The sequence below is a fragment of the Diceros bicornis genome, chromosome 28, assembly GCF_020826845.1.
Source record: "Diceros bicornis minor isolate mBicDic1 chromosome 28, mDicBic1.mat.cur, whole genome shotgun sequence".
Classification (NCBI taxonomy): domain Eukaryota; kingdom Metazoa; phylum Chordata; class Mammalia; order Perissodactyla; family Rhinocerotidae; genus Diceros; species Diceros bicornis.
In genome coordinates, this window is record NC_080767.1 from 12,370,928 (window position 1) to 12,391,489 (window position 20,562).

At 36.6% G+C, this 20,562-nt stretch overlaps 1 protein-coding gene across 1 annotated transcript in view; it reads left to right on the forward strand.

Moving 5' to 3' along the window:
- The window catches only part of LOC131393173 (cylicin-2-like), a 163,873-nt gene extending 163,000 nt beyond the window's left edge, over positions 1-873 (forward strand). The window contains exon 7 of the transcript XR_009215888.1: positions 379-873. The gene's annotated coding sequence lies outside the window, so the exon portion shown is untranslated. The remainder of the gene's footprint in view (positions 1-378) is intronic.
- Positions 874-20,562: the final 19,689 nt, after the last annotated feature.

Genomic DNA, 20,562 nt, shown 5'->3' on the forward strand with positions numbered 1-20,562 from the left:
GTTTCTAGCGAAGACAGACAACGGGGTCACACAAAGTGTAGGAAACTGCATAGAGTGTACATAAATTATTTTTGTATCTTCGACTAAAGATAAAAACATAAATTTTCATATTGATGTATACTAAAAAAACTTAAAATTTATTAAACACCTAGTACGTGTCAGGAAATATGAGCCTTATCACAGCACTCTCTTTCTCTGTTTAAATTGTCTTAATATATTTTCCTGATCTACCCTAAAAATACGCTCCACCATTCTGCTCTTTATTCTCCCTGCTCTGACTTCATTAACATAATCATATTCTCCTTGTATTTGATTTTATGTTTTCATTAAAAAAATGACTGTTGTTTAGTTAATCACCCTTTTCTCCCTACCTCTCAGGAGTCAGCCTGCCTGAGAGAGCACTCAAGCAAGCTTCCTCCTCTGGACTGTAAGTTCAATAGGGTAGGCTCTGCCCCTCTTTGTTGAGGGGGATGAGGAGCCTAAAGCCTCAAGTGACGTGTGTACTACTGGACCTCATTCAAATGGCCTGGGGACTGCACTGGTGGATTCAGACAAACAGTAGCGGCCTTTGCAGTATGAAATCTTGACATTTAATTGTATATATGTAGCTTTACCTTGTATCGCAGGAGAGGCTGAAGCTGAATGCAGTCTTCCTTAGGCATTGTTGAACAAAACAACACGTGCTGCTTTTTTTAAAGCTGCTGATTTGAATGAGCGCCTCAGAGCAATTACTGTGAGCTTCTAGCTTTAACTTGTCAGTGCTCCTTGCTGGGCAGCGCTAGACAGGTTACCCCAATTCCACTTGGGATTAGAAGTCAGGCAGGGAACAGGAAATATTCACCTTAGGTGCATGCAGTTGTCCCCGGACACAATAATCAGGGTTTTACGTGGTCTCGAGTTAATTCTAAATTATGTCTGAGACCAAACATGAGTTTTCCCATGAAAAGGTGTTAGATTTTATTAAAACATAAATAGAAAGAAATGGTGGTTCTTATTGCAAAAATATGCCGATTTCTTAAGCCAAGTTAGTTAAAATATCCATGAAATCATTGCAAACCCAAAGGATAAGAAAACAATTTAAAAGGCCTGAGATTGGGGCCCTGCCTCTGGAAATCAAGTTTGCAAATAAATCAACAGAGAACTAGAGTGGATTCTGTCTTACTGTCAGAATAAAAACAAAACAAAAGAAGAGAGAAAATAACTAAGCTAAAAGTGGAGAGAGGTTTCCTTAAGAGAAATGAGGAAACATTAAGAGACAGATTGGATACATATGAAATGAAAAATGAGCTACTGATGGCCAGAATAGGCCAATATACAAGGAAAATGTAGGCTTACATTTAACTGTTTTTAAGGAAGACATTAGACAATGTCTCTTAATTTTTAATATGGTCCAGGATTAAGAGTGCAGTGGATTCACGGGGCAGATCTCTTTTGGCACAAACATGGGATTCAAAAGGAAAGTGGAAATTAAGTGGTTTGATTATACCAGATTCTTTTCACTCTTTAGGAGACAATTTGCACATGTGGGTTTTTTCCATTCAGGTATTTTAAATAAAGCACTATATCAAATATCAAATGTTTAAGTCAATTTAGTTTAAGTTCAAAATTCGTCGATTCTGAAATAGACTATAGTTTTGATGATGATAAGTATTAGATTTTTTTCTCTATTCACAATCCATCAGATACCATTGAGTCTCTGATATGATCCTTAATACCACTGAATTTACTTTCTAGAACATAAATTTTCCTGGGAAACGTTGAGAGCTAGGATGATTTTTTTTTTTTTTAATATCTGGGAGTATGGGGCTAGTGCTATAATAATTTTATTTCATGTTAGATGAACTCTTTAAAAGTGATATTCACGAGAGGCTTGGCATTGGATTTAAACAACTTCTGACGTCCTAAACAACTTAGCACCACTTCACAGAGAAACACCTAAGATTGAAATTGCTGTTTGAACCCCAGCTTTACCAAGGCTCTTCTCCAAATTAACCCATCATTTCAGTCCACCAGCCATTTCCCGAAGTTCCAGCAATGTGCACCTTCATTGAGGCTTTTGGCACTTGACGCCAATGCCAAAACTACTCAGTTAACCTGACGCCAAATTCTTGCACAGAAATTGAGATGATAAATGTTCACTGCTGTTTGAACCCATTAAGATTTGGTGTAATTTATTACTCAGCAATAGTAACTGATGGACACAGCCAAGGGTTTACATAAAAAGCTTTGGCTTGACTTCCAATGTCCTGCTTTGGCGAGCTAGCCTGGACCATGCTGTGAATTCTTTTACCCAAACTTGAGGTCCTCAGTTCTAAAACAATGCAGTCAAAAGGCTTGCCATGATTCTAACCCCTCATGTAAGTCTTGGATGGTAAAGTCTGCATAAATTTAGACAAGGAGAAATAACAAACTGGAACAAACCATTCCACTCAGATTCTATCCTGTTCAAACCCAGTTGTAAATATTTTTTTACATTTTTTCACAGCTGTGAACGAAACATTTTATTCCACATTATTCTTCTTACTATCACTCTGGTACAAAAGAAATCTACGGTATTTGTGCATTTATTTCACTATGAAACACTGAAACACTTCACTGAAACACGTATTATTTCTGATACTTGTCTATCACCTGTAGTGTGGGGGGAAAAAAACAGTTTTCTTTTTTTTTTTAATTTTTTGTTTATTCCATTAACATTGGTTTATAACATTGTATAAATTTCAGGTGTACATCATTATACTTCTATTTATGCATAGATTACATCATGTTCACCACCCAAATGCTAATTACAACCCGTCACCACACACATGTGCCGAATTATCCCTTTCACCCTCCTCCCTTCCCCCTTCCCGTCTGGTAACCACCAATCCAATCTCTGTCTCTATGTGTTTGTTTTTTGTTGTTAGTATCTACTACTTAATGAGTGAGACCATACGGTATTTGACCTTCTCCCTCTGACTTATTTCACTTTGCGTAACAGCCCCAATGTCCATCCATGTTGTCACAAATGGCTGAATTTCATCATTTCTTATGGCTGAGTAGTATTCCATTGTATATACCACATCTTCTTTATCCATTCCTCCCTTGATGGGCACTTAGGTTGCTTCCAAGTCTTGGCTATTGTGAATAATGCCGCAATGAACACAGGGGTGCATGTATCTTTACGAATTGGTGTTTTCGTGTTCTTTGGGTAAATACCCAGCAGTGGAATAGCTGGATCGTATGGTAGTTCTATCCTTAATTTTTTGAGGAATCTCCATACTGTTTTGCATAGTGGCTGCACCAGTTTGCACTCCCACCAGCAGTGGATGAGAGTTCCCTTCTCTCCACATCCTCTCCAACACTTGTTGTTTGTTGTCTTGTTAATGGACGTGAGCTGATATCTCATTGTAGTTTTGATTTGCATTTCCCTGATAGTTACAGATGTTGAACATCTTTTCATGTGCCTGTTGGCCATCTGTATACCTTCTTTGGAGAAACGTCTGTTCAGGTCTTTTGCCCTTTCTTAATTGGGTTGTTAGTTTTTTTGTTGTTGAGATGCATCAGCTGTTTATATATTTTGGAGATTAACCCCTTGTCAGCTGTATGGTTTTCAAATATCTTCTCCCAATTGTTAGGTTGTCCTTTTGTTTTGTTGATGGTTTCCTTTGCTGTGCAGAAGCTTTTTAGTTTGATGTAGTCCCATTTGTTTATTTTTTCAATTGTTTCTCTTGCCCGGTCAGACATGGTGCTTGAAAATATGTTGCTAAGACTGATGTCAAAGAGCGTACTGCCTATGTTTTCTTCTAGAAGTTTCATAGTTTCAGGTCTTACATTCAAATCTTTAATCCATTTGGAGTTAATTTTTGTGTATGGTGTAAGGTAAGGGTCTACTATCATTTTTTTGCATGTGGCTATCCAGTTTTCCCAACACCATTTGTTGAAGAGACTTTCTTTTCTCCATTGTATGTTCTTGGCTCCTTTGTTGAAGATTAGCCGTCCATAGATGTGTGGGTTTTTTCTGGGCTTTTGATTCTATTCCATTGATCTGTGTGTCTGTTTTTGTGCCAGTACCATGCTGTTTTGGTTACTATAGCTTTGCAGTATATTTTGAAATCAGGGAGTGTGATACCTACAGCTTTGTTCTTTTTTCTCAGGATTCCTTTAGCTATTCAAGGCCTTTTGTTGTTCCATACAAATTTTAGGATTCTTTGTTCTATTTCTGTGAAAACTATTGTTGGAACTTTGATAGGGATTGCATTGAATATATAGATTGCTTTAGGAAGTATGGACATCTTACCTATGTTAATTGTTCCAATCCAAGAGCATGGAATACCTTTCCATTTCTTTGTGTCTTCAATTTCTTTCAGCAATGTTTTATAGTTTTCGGTGTACAGATCTTTCACCTCTTTGGTTAAGTTTATTCCTAGATATTTTATTCTTTTTGTTGCAATTGAAAACCACTTTTCTAATACTTACATCTTACATAATTTTCCTGTAATTGCATTGCCTAGCACTCCAAGAACACATATAAATAAGAATAATAATAAAGATTACGCTTGGAAATAGTTTTGTTATAAACTTTAATGTGGACACTTTTAAGGTCCATAGTTTCAAGCCATTACATGCTTACTTGACATGTTTTGTTTCACTTATACAATCTATGGTTCATTTTTGTAAAATACAAAAATAATCCTAAATCCTATAATTTTATCAGTGGACTTTTCAAAATTTCTGCTTTACCTAGTTATCCCTTTCCCTATTAAAACGCTGGGACTGGAATAATAAAATACATGAGACTGTTATAAAAGAAGTCCAACCATGTTTCTGACTCTCTTCTTTTCTATTCCTGTTTCCATCTAATGTTAATTTCACCCTGTCAAAGCAGAGTCAGCAACTGTGACTTGATACCTGCTTTAGTTTTGATTTTATTCTAATTATTTTAGAAGCAAAACAAGTCATGAGAAGTATAGAAATTGTTGGATCTTATACTGCTAGCCTCTTGCCTTTTTCATTGATATTTTCGTAGAAGATTGCTAAAAATTTAAATGGAAGATGAGCTGGATACTGCACTAAAATATCTTATCCTAAAACTTCCAAGTCACTAATCCACTCAAAGCATTTCAGCTTCTATATTAGTTGGACAGAATCAACACTAACCATATTCTTATAAAAGCACTCTCATCCTTAAACACTGTAAAAGAATAGCATTGTGATATAGTTGTGCCATGCTACTTGTTCCTTACCATTTCCATTGTCATCTCCTTCTCCGTCGGCTGATCTTTAAAAGTTGAAATATTTATAGTCCTTTTTGTCTCCCTTTTCTCTCCCTCCCCATACTCTACTATATAAATACTCCTACAAGGAGAGATCCTATCCACTCTCATGGTTTGAAGTGCCATAATTACCATCTCTTAAATATCCATCTTGGGCTTGAAGCTCTCTCTTGAACTCCAGATCTGAAAATTCTCCTGGTTCAAGTTCCTTAATTTGTTTCCTAATTGGTACTCCAAACTAAAAATGTCCCAAGTTAAATTTTTTATGTTCCTTTCCAAACCTGGTCTTTTTTTTCAATATCCTCTATCAGAAATTACAACTACTCTCCAATTAATTGTTCAAGCCAGCAATTTGAACGTCATTATTTATTTCTTCTTCAAACTCATTTCCCAAATCTGCCCTCAAATCTCTCTATTTATTTACTTATTTGCAGACCTATTGCCACCACCCTAGTCCAAGCACCAACATGCATCACACATGGACAGAACAGCCTCATCCTCCCGCTTATACTCCAGTCCCTTTCCACACTCATCTCCCCACTGGTAGGCAGAAAAGTGGTGGTATTTATAGTACAAACCTAATTATAATCTCTGTGATTAAATTACTTAATGCCTTTTGATTTTTGTAGGCTGAAAACATATGGCTTTCAAGATCTCTCAAGTTCTTACACTTAACTCTTTCTTACATCTTTCAATAAACTCTTCAATGATTCACCATAATTCAGCGATGATGGACTACTTTTTGTTTCCTCAATGCAGCATATTCTCCCTCAAGGTTAAAATATTTTATCAGAGTGACCTCCCATGATGTTTTATGCTCACATATTTTCCTGTACCTTTTTTCTTTATAACATTTGGTCTACTTTATTTGGCTTTATAATATCTCTCTTTGTCACTAATTGAATTTCATTCCACTACAGTTTTAAGCATTTGACTTAATGTCACACTTACTACAGTTACACTTGTGTTCCATTTTTTGAAAACACTTTTTTTTTTTGTGATGAAGATTAGCCCTGAGGTAACATCTGTTGCCAATCCTCCTCTTTTTGCTGAGCAAGATTCACCCAGGGCTAACATCATGTCCATCTTCCTCTACTTTACATGTGGGACACCTGCCACGGCATGGCTTGATTAGTGGTGCATAGGTTCGCACTTGGCATCCAAACCTGTGAACCCCAGGCTTCAGAAGCAGAGCACACGAACTTAACCACTATGCCACCAGGCCAGTCCCGAAAACACTTTTGTAATCCTTGTTCTCACATACACAAATATGCACAGACACTCACTCCTATACAGTTTCATGGACATTCCCATATTAACATTTTATTAAAATTGTTTCTTATGGATTATATCAGTTTTTACAATAACCTAGGCCTAAATTAATGGCTGAGTTCTAACCATTGTAAGTAAAATGATTCTTTGTCAAAATGCACACTGTATTCTATTTTTAATAAAATCAGCTTCCAAATATCTGTGTTAACTCTTTGAAAATTAATAAAAGGAAACTTCATTTAAAATGGAGTCAGGAGGCCAGAAATGGGAGCTCCATCGCAGTACCACTGAGGTCAATTACAGGAAACATAGTCAATTATAGATCTCACCTGAAAGAAGTCATCAACAAACAGGAAGATAGTCAATTACAGACCTCAACAGGAAAGAAGCATCAATTACAGGAAGAAATGTACATTGCATCCGAGACAGAAATCAACTACTCCAACAACCCAGCCAATGAGAGGCCATCACCACTCTGAACTCTTAGCTCCAATAGACTTTTGCTCAAAACATCCCCTCCTAATTTTCTCCTGTTTCTCTACAAAATAATATTCCTCTCCTTTGATTGTTAAATTTGCCTATGGTTTACTATAGCATGCAAACTCCAAATTGCAATTCTTTGGTTATTCCCGAATAAACTCATTTTGCTGGTAAAGTAACTGGCTGTTTTATTTTTAAAGTTAACTCTTTTGCCGGAGGGATATAGTAAACATCATGATGCTATTTTTCATTATAATCATCTTTATCTCTTCTTCCTTTTTTATGAGGCATATTTTTGTCTATTTTCTTGTCTTTAGAATCATTTTTTGTTATAAGCTATATTTACTTTATCTACTGATAGTGGCAGTAGGCATTTGTTATGCACGTTAAAGTTGGGATAGTACCAGAACCTTAGGCATTATTTGCCACTTCTTCAAATCCATGGGAATTAGATGCATCCATCGCTATGGGTACCATTGATATTTCAGAGATCTCACATTTCACAAAGCATGTTCTAATTTTAGAATATCTCAGTGTCACAAATTCATGCTATATTCTGCACCAAAGTTTTGGAAATTTGCCACTCTCTCCTTCAGGGTATACTAACACTGGCAAAAAGTAGGGCCCCTAACATTTCACGGATATTTCTTCCAAAATCAGGCCTTTCGCTGTTGTGTATGTGTGTTAATTTTTCTGCTTACACCACTGTTTTTCAAATGGTTGATTCAAAATCCTATGGAGAAGTGAGACTTCCAGAATGATAGTGTGAGGAATTTGGGGAAACCTCTCCCCCTGGTAAGATATCTATTAAGCTGTTCAAAATTTGCAATGACAAAGTCTTTGGAAATTTATGCAAAAACTTACAATCATTTGACAAAACTGACAAAATTTAAGAAAAATCTACAGAGCATAATATAGACAGCCTTGGCACTTGAGCTAGAGGCTGCTACCATCCACCCACAGCTCTGCCTTGTGGAAGACCTGTCCCACAGACTCCATCGCCAAAGGGCAGTTCTCATCTCCCAGGACTCTCTGGGTGGAGGAACTATTCTGGGTGGATCAGGCTGGCAAACATCAGCAGATCCCATTTTCCACAGCTCCTTACTGCAGAAGGCCTATATCGTGTGGGTGGTGGCAGCGAGGACACGGTGCTATCCTCCTCTCTCCAACTTCTAACACCTAATAAGGATCTGGTGGGGCAGCTGGTGATGAGTATAGTCCCCCTTTTCCTACATAGTTTACCATACCAGGCCCATCTATGTTATGTGCAGAGAGAGCACTGTGTTGCAGAGCTCTGTGTTGCAGAACAGTTCCTCACGGGGGCTCCATAGTCAAGTGTCAGCTCTGATATCCTCTCGCTTCCTCGGGCAGAAAAATTATTCCTAATAAATTTGGCAGCCAGTGAACATGGCAGCTCCCTTCCTCCTGGTTCTCTTCTACAGAAAGTTCATACTGGACAGTTCCCAGCCCACAACCCAACAGCTCCTCTCCACATTGAACATATCTGTGAGGCAGCTGTGGAAGGTCAAACTCCCCCCTCCAATTCCCCCGAAGATGCAGTTTCTGCTGTACAGCTAAAAGTTTCTTCCCAGGAGGGGATCTGAGCAAGCCTCAAAAACTAGCAACTCCACAGACACTTCCAAGTGATCTGACTTTAATTGGATCAATTTGTGGAGCAATTTATGCCCCAGGACATGGTCCCCAACAATAGAGCAACCAGCTAGCAACTAATAGAGGCTAACAGCTGGGTTTGACACCAATAGAAGCAGACAAGCTGGAAGCTTAAGGGGAGACCATGAAAAAAACTGTCAAAAAATGCCCTGCTACATCCAAAATGAAATTAAGAAAACACACATATATATATAAATATTTTTAAATGCTTAGGAATAAGTTGAAGATAAGAAGTACAAGATTTTACACTGAAATTACAAAATATTGTTGAGAGAAATGAAATAAAATCTAGATAAATGGAAAGATATCCTATATTCATAGATTGGAAGATTGATTATTGTTAAGATGCCAATAGTCCTCAAATTGATCTCCAGATTCAATGCAAACTCAATTAAAACTCCAACTTGCTTTTTTGCAGAAATTGGCAAAATAATCCTAAAATATTTGTGAAAATCAAGACCCAGAATAGCCAAAATAATATTGAAAAAGAAGAACGAAACTAGAAGACTCACACACTGCACAATTTCAAAACTTACTACAAAGGTACAGTAATTAAGACAGTGAGTTACTGGCATAATGCTAAACATATAGAGCTATAGGATAGAAATGAGAGTCTAGAAAAAAAAATCCATAAGCTTATGCTTAATTGATTTTTTGACAAGGGGGCCAAGATAATTCACTGTGTAAATATAGTCTTTTCAACAAATTGTGTTGGAACAACTAGATATCCACAGGCAAAGAATGAAGTTAGACCCCTACTTTATATCACATACAAAAATGAACCAAAAATGGATCATAGGCCTAAATGTAACAGCTAAAACTATAAAATTCTTAGACAAAAACAAAAAAGTAAATCTTTCTGACTTTGGGTTAGGCAATGGTTTCTTAGATATGACACCAAAAGCACACACAACAACAACAACAAACATAGATAAACTGGACTTCACCAAAGCGAAAAAAACAAAACAAAAAACCTCTGTGATTCAAAGAACACCACATGAAAAAAAAAAACTCACAGAAAGGAAAAAAATATTTGCAAATCATATATTTGATAAAGAATTTGCCTTAAGAGCATATAAAGATGACTTACAACTCAATAACATAATAAATAATTAAAAATGGACAAAAATCTGAATACATATGTCTATAAAGATGATAGACAAGAGGCAAGTAAAGCATATGAAAAGATGTTCAGCATCATTAGACACTAAGGAAATTCCTCAATGAGATATTACTTCACATCCACTATGACAGTTAAAATAATACAATAAAAAGTGCGGACAAGGATATGGAGAAATTGGAAGCCTCATGCATTGCTGGGTAGGTATATAAAACAGTGCAGCCACTTTAAAAAAACTGCTTGGCAGTTCTGCAAATAGATATACACAGTCACCATATGAACCAGCAATTCTACTCCAACAGAAATGAAAACATACGGCCATACCAACAAAAATGTATTTGTATGTTCATGGTAGTATCATTTACAAGAGCCAAAAAGTGAAAACAACTCAAATGTCCATCAACTGATGAATACATAAACAAAATATAGTATATATCCACACAATGGATTATTATTTGACAATAAAAAGGAACAAGTATTGATACATTCTACAACATGGATGAACCCCAAAAAATTTAGGCTAAGTGCAAAGATCAAGTCACAAAGAATAATACAGTTTATGATACCATTTATATTGTGGAAATTAATAAAAAAAAAACACCTTAACTAAATTGGAGTCAGGAAGGCCTGTAGGGGGAGCTCTCACACCCTATCACACATCCTCAAATACACCAAACAGGAAGAGATGGAAGCTTGCATCTTGGACAGGAAGTAAACCTACTTTACTACTGAAGGAAGATTTCTCTCCCCACCCAGCAACAGCCCAGCCAACGAGAAATGCCACAGCTCAGCCAATGAGAAGCCATTGCCACCCTGAACAGTTACTTTGCTCCCAACGGACTTTCATTCAGAACAGCCCCTCCCTACTTTCCCTTTTCCTCTATAAAGGCGGCTCTCTTCCTTTCTTTTCCAGATTTCCCTATGGTTTGCCATAGCATGCACATTCCAAATTGCAATTGTTTTGGCTATTCCTAAATAAACTCGTTTTGAGATAAAATAACAGATAAATTTGCTTTTTAAGTTGACATATATGGTGTCAGACGAGTGGGATCCAAAGAAGGCGACCCCTGAGAGATAGTGACCCCCAGAATCTAGGGAGGTACCCGCACCGAACCCCTTGTGTTCAACACTTCTGTGACTTGCTGCCTGGTTTCAGTTTCGTGAGTCTCCTCTTGGATTTCAAGCTCTGCTGCTCTCTTTGTGTTTTGAGCTCTTAGACTTGATTTGGGATCTGGAGAGGCTTGTCATCTCAAAGGAGGGACTCTGTCCTCCAGGTTCAAGACTCTGCCCTTGGGTTCAAGGTGTTGTCCTTGGTGAGTACTCAGTTATTTTCTGAATGCAGCACAGTTCCTTTTGGGGCTCAGCCTTGCTGAAAATCCAGTTTTTCTTTGGCTTTCTCATTCCTTTTGGAAGCAGGGCTGGAAATCCAGCAACATTTTTGTTTTTAGATTCCTCTGAGGATCAGGGATAGGACTCTAGCAACTTTCTTGGGTGTTCAGAGGAAATTTCAGAAGTGGGATCCCAGTCCATCTAAAGGTTCTGAGGGAAACCCTCCTTCCGGTACCCCAGCTGGGTTTATATTTAAGAACTTTGGGCCCTCTACATGCGCATTTTTAACTAAGTGGACCAAACTGACCAAAACCAGTCCAAAATTGCAATGGCCATTATGGGGAACTTTCAATCTCCCCAAACTAGCTTTTCTTAAAACCAAATTGGAAGAGCACGGCTTTAAAACTAAGCGAAACAAATAGTATGCCTATTTTCATTGGTATCCAGAGGCTTCTGGATATGCACAAAGCTCTAAAATCACTCAGTACAAAATACCTTGTCTAAATTAGTCCAAAAAAACTGAAAAAAAAAGAGGGAGAACAAAATGGCTTCTGATGCCTCATGTTCCCCTCCCCCTTCTCCTTTATGTCAGGCACTATCTTGTTTGTCCCCCCAGACTCCTTTGTCTCAGACTCCACCTTGGCAGCCACCTTGTGCCCAGGCCCTGCCCCCTGATGCCATCTTCCTCTCTGCAAAAACCTGCCCCCTTTAAAATCAGACCCTCTGAGGATTTCAATACTAAACACCTAATTACTATTTCTAAGTTAACTGGAACAAATAAACAACTAGAAGGAAAATTTTAAATAGCAATTACCCTAGATTTTGATAATGGACAAAATGACTCCAAAAACAGCTCTAAAAGGACCCTTACAGCATGCAAATAAAAATCTTTAGTAAAAGACTTTGGCCACTTGAACAAGTAACTTTATCTTAGTCTATCTGCCAGAAATACAACTTGGATCCAACTATTCTTTTGAGTTTGGACCTGAGACATGGTTAAATGTTGTTTTTTTTTTTAAATTCTTTTTTCTTTTGGTGAGGAAGATTCGCCCTGAGCCAACATCGGTTTGGCAATCTTCCTCTTTTTGTTTCTTTTGTGCTTGAGGAAGATTAGCCCTGAGCTAACACCTGTGCCAGTCTTCCTCTATTTTGATTGTGGGATACCTCCACACTATGGCTGATGAGTGGAGCAGGTCCGAGCCCCATCCGGGCCCGCAAACCCAGGCCACCAAAGGGGAGCATGTGGAGCTTTAACCACTCAGCCACGAGCCATGGCTAAACGTTTTAAAATGAAAGCTATGAGATCTCTGTTTATGTCTGCATAAGTGTATGCGTCTGTATTTTATAGAGATGTGATATTTTTCTAGTTCCAGATGGATTTGTAAAAAGCAATATTTAATTGACTTGAAAATAAGCGCTTATAAATTAAGTATTCCTAAATCTCAGAAATAGAATAGAAACTAATTTAAATGCTTTTCAGGTTCAAATGATCTAGGATTAGTCTTTAGTACATAAAAGCTAGCTTAATGTTGTTGGTGTAAACAAAAAACAGACAGGTATTCAGAGTTGTTAGTATTGGCTTTAATGCAAATGTGCAAATTTTTCTCTGCCTTGGCTACTAGTCAAGTAGGCTCACACTGTCTCTGTTACAAAATTTGTCAGCAAGGTGCTGGCCTGGTGGCATAGGGGTTGGGTTCACGCTCTCCGCTTTGGCGGCCCAGGGTTTGCAGGTTCAGATCCCAGGTGGGGACCAACGTACTGCTTGTCAAGCCATGGTGTGGGAGCATCCTATATAAAGTAGAGGAAGATGGGCATGGATGTTAGCCCAGGGCCAGTCTTCCTCAGCAAAAAAAGGAGGATTGGCAACAGGCTAACGGGATTGGCTAACAGGATGTTAGTTCAGGGCTAATCCTCCTCACAGAAAAAAAAAAAATTTCAGCAAGAAATTAACTTAAAATGATGGTTGGCTATTTAATGTCTAATCCAAGCATGATTGTTAAAAACAAATAATGTAAATAAGATCAAAGTTTATGCTAAGTTAAACTAAATAATGGATAGTCATTGAATACCCAAATCATTTTCCAAACAAGATGAAATACTAAAACATTAATTACTGAACATAAGTTTATCTACTTTTGGTATCCTATTGCAAAGAAACTAAAGATAAATTTGGTTTTGTTGGTAACCACATCTTGTAACACATTGAAAGACTGCAGTATTCAAAAGGGCAGATAGTCCTAGAAATTATGAAATGTATTTATAAATCTACCAATCCACGATTGCTCACTTCTTAGTTTTTACTAGGAATTGGGGATTCTAAGGGTTAAGAATTCTAATATCTGTAACTAAAGCTACTAGAAATAAAAGGGAAACTTCTCTGTATGCAAGGAAAGTAGGATGTGTGTCTTGGTAAAAGAAAGTCTGAGGAATGGAAATGCATTCTGCAGAGGGGAAAGAATTTTATGAGTGGGCAGGACTCGCTAAGTTTGAAATAAATAAATTTTAATATCAAAATAAGCTGATGTAAAATAAAAGTTTAGTTTTCTTTTCTGTTAAGAGGACAGGATTTTCTTGGGCTACTGGTCTGCTCTTCATACCAGATTGTGAAAGCTTCTTTACATTTAAGCAATACACCTAGAAAACAGAGATTTTGTGTTTTCTTGTGTTGTTTGTATCAGGTCTTTACCTAAGAAAACTCAGTCTTTTTTTTTTTTTTAATTTTATTTATTTATTTTTTCCCCAAAGCCCCAGTATATAGTTGTACGTCATAGCTGCGCATCCTTCTAGTTGCTGTATGTGGGATGCGGCTTCAGCATGGCCAGAGAAGCAGTGCGTCGGTGCGTGCCCGGGATCCGAACCCAGGCCGCCACTAACAGAGCGCGCACTTCACCACTAAGCCACGGGGCCGGCCCGAGAAAACTCAGTCTTTTTAATATTAGAGGAGTTAAGTTTTTCTTACAACTATGTAATCTTTCATATTTACCTTTGAAACCTGTTATTGTTATTTTTGGTCAAAAAGATACTTAAGATTATTTCATAATGATCTGTGATCCTATTTGGTCAAGTGTACAAAATTTTTAATATTTTTGACAAGCTTCCCAAAATATTCAATTCTAAATGACATTTTTTTGACCAGGATGTAACTTTGGGATTTTCCACCTGGGACATCTCAAAAGTTTATTCCCTCTCCTCATAAAAAGAGAGATATTACACTAATTAGGCTTATTTGGTATGTCAAATTACATGAGAAGCATGGTGAAGAAGCAATAATAAAACTTTTCAGATTATATTGTACTGGTGAATATTACGAAAAAGTGTTCTAGAAATTGTATAAACTTCCTAAACATATGATATGTCCTAATATAATGTTATTACCTGTAATTCTAGTCACTATCTAAAGTATATGTCACAAAAATACTCAAGTTTTTCTGTCAATTGCATTTACCCATTGCCTTGTTTTAAAAAAAAAAAATCGTCAGTTACAGTTATTGTTTTACTCTGATGCTTTTACAAATATGTTTCATTTTCAAAGAGATTCATGAAAAAGACTTTGACAAGTACTCTGGAAGACAGGTTTTGATAACTCTAAGACTATAATACTGAACTGAGTGGGAATTTCTGGATGCGACTGGAAAACTGATTGCTTAGCTATTTTGTTATTCAGATGTAAAGGACCCCTTTTGTTCTCCTCCTCTGTAAGCTATCTACAACTTATAGCAATTTCGTAAAGTGTATCTTTGCAAGAAAGGTTGGAACATTTATTTCTTTCTCTCTACCTGATCCCTCCAGAATTCAGAAACTCTTAAGAATTCTTTTCATGACCATATATGTATTTGCATGGTCTCAGTGAAGGTCTGTTCTCCTTCTAACAAAACACAAGAGAAAATATTGGCTACATCAATGTTATATTTAAGAAAGATATACATAGACACAGATATGACTAGACAGCTTTAAGGAACTGCTTGGAAGGTCAGCCTCGTACCTTGCTTATAAGGTTCCAGCAAAGCAATCTTAAAGAAGAGCTTATATGTTCAATCACTATTCTTGCTGCATTTATATAAATAATCAGGCCAAGTTTAATACAAACAAATTAGTTTTACTATGATTATCTTTATTTAAAAAGTGAGAGTTATTGTGGAGAGAGAAAGTATGTTTTCAATTTTGTAGATCTTAAATTTTAGTCATATTAATCGTCTTTAAGGTTTTGTTACACCTGTAAGCTGGACTGGATCCTAAATTCTTCTAGTTTCCTTAAATGTGCGACTGATACTCCAAACTGACATTTCCAATTTTACTGCCCTTAAAATCTCCTTGGAGGGGACTATACTAGGTCCTCCTCACTACCCAGATAGCAGACAAACTTCACGGACTCAAGCCCTGGGTACACATCTCACAGCTCAATAAGTTTCCACCTGACATCTGGTCCTGTACAAATGCTGGAGACTCCAAAAGAAATTGACCTGGAAGAGAAGGAGCTGACATGCGAGGCAGACAGCTTTCCCAAGATGACTGGATCAGGCCTGTATACTCTCTTCCCACTATTGTTTCTTACTTTATTTTCTCCTTCCCTTTCCTGGAAGGACAATCCTTTGTCCGCATTTCCCAATCCCTCCCAAAAGGGAGAAACCTCTCTGATTTCTGGATTTGCTATCAGAAACCTGTCTGTCCAAGATAGTAACGACCCCTTAGTTCACCCTATAAGTAATTTTACTGGGATTCCAGATGATATTGTTTGTCTAAATTGATCTGCTAACCCATTTTACCAACTCAAGGTGCTAAGCCTAGCTAAACTTTTCCCTTCCTTTAATTTAACCCAGCCTTGGGAGGGGAAAACTAGATCTTTTGAATATTTGTATGAAAAATTCTGTGGGGCCACCAATGAAACCCAGGCCACATCTAAATTTCTTGATTTACCCACATATTTAGGCAGCCTTTCAGTATGTAAAAACATAGTGTCTGAGCCTTAGTGATATAATGCTAATGCCTCTATGCCGATGAACGAGTCTATATAATATAACTTATACAGGAGCCTTAATTACACCCCCTGGTTATGTCTTCATCTGTGGAGGTTTCAATAATGGCCTTTATGCTTGGAAAACTCATTGCCTTGAGACAACTAGAGAATACAAGGACAGTATGCCCTTGCTATAATCACTGTCCTATTCTCTCTGCATAACCAAACAGAGACTTCTCATTGGTTTCTCCCATTGAATCTCCATTGTCACCTTAGAATTTCCAGGAGGTGGGTGTGTTTCTGGGTTTGGCTCTATGTTGAGAGGTTTCTTCCCATGGATCAGAGTGCCAATGAACAAACGATCAGGAATTTCTCCCTGACTCTAGAGAAGTTGGCCATCTCCACAGCCAAAGCAATTTCAGCTCAGCAACGGTTAGTGCGCTCATTGGCCAAGGTAGTTTTGGATAATCACATAGCTCTTGATTATCTATTTGCTAAGCAAGAAGGTATCTGTGCAGTGGCTAACCCTTCCTGTTGCACAATAGATAAATGCCTTGGGGGAAGTAGAAACCCAATTACATAAGATTAGAGAGCAAGCACATTGGCTCCAACAAATTTCACATAGCAATCCATTGTCTTTTGATTTATTCAGCTGGTTACCTTCCTGTCTGGGTTCTTGGTTTAGAACCATCCTGCAAACTGGGCTTGTTGTATTGTTCTTCATCTTATTCTGTATACTTATTGTGAAGTTCTGTGCCTATTGCCTGTCAAACCTCTGTATAAATGACGTATCTAATAAGGTGATGTTAGCTCAACAATTTGAAATGACCTCCAATGCCTATGACCATGGAGAAATACAAACTTTAGATGGGAAATGCCTGAGAGTTCTCCCTCCTCAACTTCCTTATTACTCAAATGTGGCCTAAATGGTTTCCAACCACTATACACTTTCCCTCCAATGTGGGACATGACAACCAGGAAAGGTCCTTCTTGGCACGGAGGCACAAGACCATTACATGCAGAGAACCTGACTATCAACCAGCAATGCTTTCAGAGAAAGATCCTGATGAAAAGGGAAAAATGTGGAAATTAATAAAAGAAACGTTAACTAAATTGGAGTCAGGAAGGCTCATGCCCTAGCACACATCATCAATTATACCAAACAGAGAGAGACAAAAGCTTGCATCTAGGACAGGAAGTAAAACGACTTTACTACTGAAGGAAGAGTTCTCTCCCCACCTGGCAACAGCCCAACCAATGAGAAATGCTGCAGCTCAGCCAATGAGAAGCCTTTGCCACCCTGACTTCTGACTTCCCCCAATGGATTTTGCCCCTCCCTACTCCCCCTTTTCCTCTATAAAGGCAGCTCCCCTCCTTTGTTTTCCGAATTTGCCTATGGTTTGCCATGACATGCACATCCTGAATTTCAATTCTTTTGGCTCTTCCAGAATAAACTTATTTTGAGATAAAATAACAGGCAAATTTGCTTTTTAAGTTGACAATATAAAATGTCCAGTATAAGTAAATCTATAGAGACAGAAAGTAGATAAGTACTGGTTTAGGACTGGGGTGGGAGTGGGGATTTATGGAAATGGGGAGTGACTTCTAAAGAGCACAGGGTTTCTTTTTGGGGTGATGAAAATATTAAAATTGATTGTGGTGATGGCTACTCAACCTATAAATATACTAAAAACCACTGAATTGTACACTTAAATGGATGACTTGCAGGTATGTGAATTATATCTCAATAAAACTTAAAAATAGAAATATTATATTTTTACTTGATGACACATCACTGCATGAATTTCTCATATTTAGGATACATTTCAGAATTTTTAGACCCAATTTTACAGTATAATCACTACATATTCAACTTCAATTTTATATTGCTTAAATAGTAATCCTTCTCCTATTCTTATTTTCATTCTCAAATTCTACTTTATTGCCTAAAATTATAGTTAAAATTGATATGTGAGCCACAAAGTACTTTTGTTTGCACTTGTTTTTTTCCCAGAACTCATTATTGTATATCCCATATTGCTAAGTAGCAGTCTGGTTTTGTCTTCCAATAGTAGAGAACACACACTTGATTATATTTGCTGTTTTTATTTCTGAAATAAATATGAATTTTATAAGAATAGTTTAACACGTACACTTATTGTGTAACACATATTTTCTGATTATATTTTTACATTTCTCCTCCACCTTCCCTCTTCTTCCTCCACCACTTTCCTCTCCTTTTACTTCTTCTTTTGCTCTCCATCTTCTTTCCTGTCTTGGGCTTTCTCCTCCTTCTTCTATAATTCCTGGATTTTTTTTTTTTTTAACACTTTTGAATATAAAATATTTGCCCATAAAGATCACTATTTTTGTTTATTATTTTCTTACAATTTGGAAGCCAAATAGTGATTCATTACGTTTGTTCGTTACACATAAAGCCATACATTCACATTTGAATCTTTACTTCTCTAACTCTTCATATTAAGGATTTTTTTTCTATTGCCTTCTTTCCTGGTAAAATAAAGAAACTGACACAATTGTATGCTCGCAGGCCATACTTCCTCCTGCTTAAGTTTCTGGTTGGTTAAATTTGGGATGGTTAAATTTTGACTCAGTTGCTCCTATTTATTCTCTTTTATTTTTCTTATGGCAATTATTATTATATTAGTTACATAGATAACCTAATACATGCAAATATTTTGAATTCTATTAGGATTCTTATTTACACTTAGTTCTGAGATTCAATAAGTTTATTTCTCAGTATCTGTCATTTTACCTAATTAAATTTTGATTCTCTGTTTTTATTTATTTCCTTATTGGTTAGAAAGTTCTTCTTTATACAGATTTTCAGGAAAGTCATTTTTTGTGACACCTTCACTGATTTCAGCTCAATAATGATGTTTTGTTGTTTCCTTTACAAGTAAATAAAATATAGCATTTAGGTCTCTCTCTCTCCTCCTCTGCTTCCTACCCCTGTTCCCTGAATTACTTGGTAGATGATACTCTGTTGAACTGTGGCTCTGATAGTCATATGTTCACTGGAGTAACATTACAGAATATCCCACTAGAAGACAGTACTAAGGGTGGACGAGTAAAGGTATGAGATTAAAAATAAAAACAAAAAATCTTAAAAACACAAAAAATTAATTTCCTCAGAACAGACTTTTTTTTCATCATATGTCTAGAAATTTGACTGATTCAATTACAGCATTCATTCAATCCAGGAAAGGTTTCTTATAATAAAATCTTGATTATTATTTGTTTTATAAGTTCTTGAATCAAATACAGTGCTATTAAGTTTTTATACTTTGGATCTGATCCTTCTCCTACATATTTGTTTCCTCTCTAATTGCTTTAGACTTTTGCCATATTAATTTGCAACCCGTTAGAGTGGCTTTTTTGTACTCCATATCACTTAAAATGTTTTGTTGTGTTTATTTTTCTATTCAGAGTTATTATTTAAGATGTAAATATATTATTAAATTCACAGAATCTTTAATACTATATTATTTCATCCATATCTTCTTTATTTCTAATACTATTTTATGAAGGCCATTCTTTAGTATCTATTATCTAATTTTTTTCATCACTGATTTCATAATACAACAATATATAATACAATGTATATGGTATCTTAAATTTACTTTTTTATACTGATGTAAATTATTTCTTAGAAGTACTTTCTTTTACTTCTCAAGGTTACTTTCCCTTTGTTCTACATGGTAAATTATTTCAACAGTTCTCTTTCAGTATCGCTTTCTGTTTGTCAATATTAACTGGGAAAGGCATATCTGTACCTGTGAGTAGATTCTCTTCTATCCCTGCACTTTTCCCCTGGTAATAGTGTGTTAAAAAAAGAAAAACAAAACTAAAACAATTTCTTTCCAATCCTAATACTAAAGGCTGATAGTTGTAAAAGCATATTGACAAGTTAGAGACCCAGAAGACTAAGAGGAAAAAAGGAATTAGAAGCCAAAGTTAACTCAGCACAAACATCTTTGCTCTCTCTCTTCTTGGTACTTAGTTTACTAGCTATACTAGAAGTCCACTCTATGTATCCATACATCTATTTAATCTGATACATAAATAACTGTCTGATCTTATTCCTAATGTTACACATATTTTGTCATTTAAATGGGGATATTTTAAGGAATTTTTATTCACCTATGAGTTTCATGGAACCCAATATTTCATTTTAAAAGGAATTAGTCTTTAATCTAATTATTTAGAACACTGAATCCTGCCTGTTATTTTTCCTCTATAAGGTTACTAGTGTTCTGCCCGTCAAAGCAAATAAACAAAAATACATAATTCAATATTCACACACACACACATACACACTCACAAAAATCACCTTTAAGAGAGGACATTCCCTTCAACCTCACCCACAGCAGCAATGCATAATTTAACAAGTTTGCTCCAAGTACAGCCTCTGATCCGCCCTCACTCATAACCAGCCAAAATAGCAATAGATTAAATGA